Source organism: Prionailurus viverrinus, chromosome B3 (genome assembly GCF_022837055.1).
Source record: "Prionailurus viverrinus isolate Anna chromosome B3, UM_Priviv_1.0, whole genome shotgun sequence".
NCBI lineage: Eukaryota > Metazoa > Chordata > Mammalia > Carnivora > Felidae > Prionailurus > Prionailurus viverrinus.
Window position 1 is genome coordinate 2,412,823 of NC_062566.1, and position 6,446 is coordinate 2,419,268.

Here is a 6,446-nt window from a genome sequence, read left to right on the forward strand (position 1 = left end):
CAGGGGATCAAGCCCCGTGTCTGGCTCTGTGTTGAGCAAGCAGCCTGCTTAAGATTCTCTCTCCCTTTGCCCCTCTCCCTGGCTTGCTCTCTCTCTCTCTCTCTAAAAAAAAAAAAAAAGATGCTCTCTCATGTATAATGGGATGCTATATATTTGTTATTTGATCACATAGACTGCAAATCCTTGCAACAATACCTCAATTTAGAAGGAAAAAATTAACACCCAGAACTTTATAGGTCACAGAACACTTTTTTAGAGTGAACAAGATCAAATTTATATACATAATTTTTTGAAAAATGTATGATTGGCTGATCCAGAAAATATTGCCAAGCCTGAAAATATATTATGCTGCGATTAACTCTGTACCAGCTGCACGGAAATAGAAGCTCAAGAAGGAAAAACAATGTTGCACATAATGTGCAATTTATTAAGGAGAGACATTATTTGGAAAGATTATTGGGGGGCAGGGAGAGGTGCGCAGAGAGCTATAGCCATAGGGGAATGCTCTGACCACAAGATCCGCTAGGTTGGGCAAAAAAAAAAGGTTTTCTTTTATAGGGAAGAATAAACAAGGCTAGAGAGAATGGGGATGGGGAGGAGGGCTGAACAGGAGTAATCTAATCTGACATCCAGATGGTAGGTGGGGTAGTAAACTGGCTCTGGCTGGCCGTGGGCCATGGTTGAGGAACCTAGAGGAAGAAGAGAAGCTTAGCCAACGTTCAGTTAATAAGCATTTTGTTGCAGTTGGTGAGTGCCCAGCAGTTCAGCTAACCGCTGATGAGTCCGCGAATGGGAATTTGGAATGTCTGTCACCTCATCACAGGTGAACAAAGGGGGAATCCATGAGTCTTTTTTTTTTTTTTTTTTTTTTTTGAGACAGGCACAGAAAGTAGAGCAGAAGAGGGGCAGAGAAAGAGGGACAATCCCAAGCAGCCCCATGCGAGGCTCGAACTCACAAAACTGAAACCGTGAGATCATGACCTGAGCCAAAATCAAGAGTCTGACGCTTAACCGATTAAGCCACCCAGCACCCCTTCATTTCCTTTTAAAATAGATAATGGTGGAATCAGAGTGCAATGATATTTAGACTTCACTGCATTCATGTAAGGACACATTTTTTTTTAAATGTTTATTTATTTCTGAGACAGAGAGAGACAGAGCATGAGTGGGGGAGGGGCAGAGAGAGAGGGGGACACAGAATCTGAAGCAGGCTCCAGGCTCCGAGCTGTCAGCACAGAGCTCGACGCGGGGCTCGAACTCACAAACCGTGAGATCATGACCTGAACCGAAGCTGGACGCTCAACCGACTGAGCCACCAAGGCGCCCCCACATTTTTTTTTTAAGATGTCAGTATTTACGACACATCCTTTATAACTACTTACACTTATGATTAAAAATATTATCAAGCAGGGGGCGCCTGACTGGCTCGGTCATTAGAGCACGCGACTCTTGATCTCAGCGTGGTGAGTTCAAGCCAAAAACAAACAAAGCAAAACAACAACAAAAAATAATATCAAGCAAAAAAGTTGAAGGTCCCCAGGTATATAATACACATGGGCCAATACTGGCTTCTTGACTGGGATGGCAGAATCCACAACCCCACATTTAGGGACCTCGCCCTCTCAATCCTGGAGTGAAAATATCTCCTCCTTCCATGGAGACTGGGGCTTCTATATAGCAGCACCCCTCTGAGCTGGGCTTGGTAGGAAAAAGCCCATAACCCACACCCTGTCACTATGGACCCCACACTTTCCTCTTCCTTCCACCTTATGAATCCTGTAGCATTTGAGACATAGGACTTGATCCGCATTGCACTGACAAATCATTGCCACAGTCAAAGCACTGTTCTGCCTGCTTCGTGTACCTGTTCTGAGGACTATGTGGGATGCTATGAGATTCTCATGCTGCTGGACCAGGTGCAGACTTGAAAGGGGGTACCAATCTGGTCATTTTTTAGAGCAGCGGTTCTCTAAGTGTGGTCCTAGACCAGCAGCCCAGGCATCACCTGGAAATTGGTTGGACCTACTGAGGCAGAATTCCATAGAATTGGAGCCCAGAAATCTGCTTTAATGAGCTGATTAACAGCTTTTGGGTTCATGTTCAAGTTTAAGAGTCCTTATTTGGAGGGTATGAAGCTGACAAAACCCTGGGAACCAGATGCAAATACTGTACTCATTTTGTTCAAGCAGATTCCCTCTGTATAACACTCTTGATCCAATAGTGACTTTGGACCTACCTGGACATAGCCTGTCACCATGACACTTAGGGTACCCTTATACCTTCCCTCACCTTCTGAGAACTTCCAGGATTCTTTTTAAAAGTTTTTTTTTTTAATGTTTATTTATGTTTGACAGAGAGAGAGAGAGAGAGAGACAGAGACAGAGACAGAGCATGAGCAGGGGAGGGGCAGAGAGAGAGGGAGACACAGAATCCCAAGCAGGCCCCAGGCTCTGAGCTGTCAGCACAGAGCCCGACGCGGGGCTGGAACTCACAGACCGTGAGATCATGACCTGAGCTGAAGAGACGCTCAACCGACTGAGCCGCCCAGGTGCCCCCAAGAACTTCCAGGATTCTTAAACGCAGGTCAAGTCTCACATGACTGATTTTTTTTTTCTATACAAAATGGAGGGGGATATGGTCCAGGGGAATTGTATTCTCCACCATTATTGGTTCTAGTCTAGACTAGTAATTTCCTTCACATGTGAAATTAAAACCCTTACATCTGTGGCCCTCAGGCTCAGCTAAATATTGGAATCACCTGCAGAGCTTTAAGAACTGATGCTTGGTCACACTGCAAGATGCTGATTTAAGTAGTCCAGAGAGAGGCCTGAACATGCAGATATTTTTTAATGTTCATTTCCTTATTTTGAGAGAGAGCGCGCAGACACGAGCAGGGGTGTTTGGGCAGAGAGAGAGGAGAGAGAAGCCAAAGCAGGCTCCCGCGACGGGGGACCCCGATGCAGGGCCTGACCCCAGGACCGCGAGATCATGACCTGAGCCAAAATCAAGAGTCGGTCACCCAAATGGCTGAGCCACCCAGACACCCCTGAACACGCAGATTTTTAAAGCTCCTCAGGGGATTCCAGAGGATCACCGCTAAAGCGCAGCTACCTAGAGAACCCAGCAGAGGGCGCTGTGTCCCTGCTCATCCAGGGAACCTGATGTGCGTGCTGGAAAGCTGGCTGCTGGTTGCACAAACAGGGTACATGCAGTTAGGGAGAAGGGACCAGACGCCCTGACCCTTGAATCACCAACCCTTTTGTGTTCTGAAACACCTATAAAGCTACATTAAGAAGTAGTAAGCTATCTGTTTTTCTGAATGACCCGGAGATAAGTCACACACCCTCTCTAAGCCTTGGTTTCTACATTTTCATTTTTAAATTTTTTAACGTTTATTTATTTTTGAGACAGAGAGACAGAGCATGAACGGGGGAGGTCAGAGAGAGAGGGAGACACAGAATCTGAAACAGGCTCCAGGCTCTGAGCGGTCGGCACAGAGCCCGACGCGGGGCTCGAACTCACGGACCGCGAGATCATGACCTGAGCCGAAGTCGGCCGCTTAACCGACTGAGCCACCCAGGTGCCCTGGTTTCTACATTTTTAAAACAGGGTGGTGGCAGGGAGGAAGGGGGGATCTATGGCTTATATTCATTCTTTCATTATATATTGAGCCTCCTGAAATGGACAAGGTAGTGATCTGGGGAGGGAAGAGATAAACATCCGAATGGGATAAAACTTCTACCTGATGGGGGCGGCTGTATTCCACAGATGGCTGTTCTCATTTGTTCCTACTTCGGGGAAGGGGGACGGTTGGTCGGTACCCCAGGTCAGGGAAGAGGCAAACCATGAAAGAGGAGGCAAAGAGACTACTGCTGAGTATTGACATATGCCATTATGTACTATGACACTTCTCTCACTTAATTTAAATGAACAACCTGGCATGGTAGCTGTGATAAGTTCCATTTTACAAGTGAGGAAGCTGAGGCTCAGAGATGTTAAGTGACTGGCTCAAAGTCACACAGCCAGTAAGTGGCAGAGCCAGGATTAGAACAGGGTGCCACACGTCAAAGCCCCAATTCCCTTCCCGCCCCCACGTCTTGGGAGTGAATGCCTAGTTGCCTCTGTTTTTCATTCTGGGCTCTTCCATCCATCTCTCAGCTCCGGAGTGCGCCCCACTTCCCTCCCCGCCCCCCATGTTTTGTTTCACTGACGCAGGATCCCTTCCCCTCCCGTGTCTACTGCAGGCCTGGAGGCTGAGGACTGTCAGGGAGAGATGTGACTTCCTCCTCTCTAGTTCCCCAGCTCAGCCCCCAACGAAGGGCAGACACCTGCGGAGTGACACCAATTTGCAGCCCTTCTCAAGTGTGAATGAGATTTCTAATAGGGTCGGTGGCCCACTGGCTTCGGGCTGGGTTAGGAATTAGAGAGAAATTTAAGAGGCAGGAAATGGGGGAGAAGTGAGCTGGTTTGGAGGGGCTGAAGGAGCAGCTGAAGCAGTGAAGGCAGCAGCCTCTGCTGGGAGTGAAACACTGATTTCTCCTGAGAGGTTAAGTTCTTTGCCAGAGGTCACACAGGTGGCAGAAGCAGGGCGAGCTCCACGAAGGGCTGCCTTTTTAGCGTTTCCTAAAGGACGACAACTCCCAACCCAGCTTAAGTGGGTAAGGTGCTCTCTTTCCTGTTAAGATTTTTCCGGCCTTTTCTGCCTCCCCGAGCTGCTGGGGAGCTAATCCTTCCCTTCTTCGGCAGGAGGACCCCAGGGTGCCTCGTGCCTGCTGTGTGGGTGAAGAAGAAGGGTGGGACTATGCCTGGAAAGGACCAGAGAAGGCATTTCGGATTGTCGCTTGAAAACTGTGTCTCCCCTGAGGGTCTCATCACAGGGACTTGACAACCACCTTGGAGGAGGTTGCCCCACACGCGGAGGCATGAAGAGGGGCTGGGAAATGTTTTGCTGCTCCCCAAGCACAGCTACCCGCCCCCCCCCCAAGTTTTCCCCTGGTGACACCTCTGGACCCAGCAGCACCGAGGCAGATTCTGGGGGCCAATAGTTGCAAACACAGGAGTCCATTCTTTCAGGCCTGGGGGAGGCAGCAGACAGGCTCGAGATGAGCCAGGGGGCGGCGTCCTCTTCGTATTGCTAAGCCAGCGCACTCAGCGTGGTAGGCGCCTCTGTCCTGGGCACCTGCCCTTCTGTGCCCGCGCACACGGCGGCCCTCTCCTGACAAACACGACCTGGCCGTGGGTGCCCAGCGATAAACGGTCGTGGGGTGAACCCCTGATAACAGAGGGGGATGCTCTCTCCTTGCCCTTTAGGGGTGGGGAAACAGCCCAGCGCTCCCGAGGACAGACACCCCCATCCCCACACCCCACCCCATGCTTCTCAGCTCACACTAACATCTATCTGTCCTTGTTTCTGGAAGAGTCGGCCTGAGGGTGTGCTGCCCTGGGAGTGCTCGGGGCGGTTCCCGAAGGTGTTTTCCAGGACATAGAGAAAGCATAAAAAGAACATTGGAAGGAGAGCCAGAAATGGGGGCGCGGCCCTGCCCCCCCCACCCCCCCACCCCCCCGCTGCGGTGGCCAGCACCATGAGGCAGACTGGGACTTGTTGTTGGGTGCAGCGAAACAACAACAAAATCACTAGTCTTCCAGATGGGGCGAGCCGCTCCAAGCCCTCACCCAGGCCTGTTCCGCAGGTGACTTCCGGCGCTCCTGCAGGGGGGTGGGGGGACCGCTCCCCGCCAGGCTCCCACTGCCAAGCGTGCCCCCTCCCACCACTCCTCCCCCACCTCCAAAGCCTCTGGAGCCTCTGCTCAGAGTGAGGAGGGACGGGAACATCCTGTATTCTCTTTCTTGCCTCCAGAGTGTTTTTTTTTTTTCTAGAATGAACTGAAATCCCTGCTTTAATAATAAAGAGATCTTATTTAGTAAAGGGAGGCAGGCGGGCAGCTCATTTCTCTACCTTTCTTCGTTAATCACAAGGCGTTGTGTTATCATGGTGATTGGAGATGAGGAAAAAGGAAGGACTCCAGGTAATGGTGACCCCTCTCTATCAGGTTCCCCCTCTCCCCAAGCCCTGCAGGTCTACAGTCAAGGCCCATGGTGAAAACCCTCCCAGGGCTTACTGAGCCACAGCTCAGAATGAAGTGGGGCTGAGGCTTTGGGCAAGCAGGATAGACAAGAGAGGAAAAGGGGAACCAGTTGTGGGCAGGGGGAGGATGGCTTCTCAGCCCAGGGTCCCCTTCCTCCTAGGTCCAGTGCTGGGTTTCCCAGGGAAGTGCCCCAGCCCACTTTGGGGCACTGATGGAGGGAAGGCTAGCCACCCCATCAATGCCTAGCCCAGCGCACCCGCCCCCCCCCCCCCCCCCCCCATGCCTAGCCCAGACTCTAATTGCACTGGCAGGGCGTATCTGCTTTTTAATTGGCAAAACCCACAATATCCTGGTGCCTCA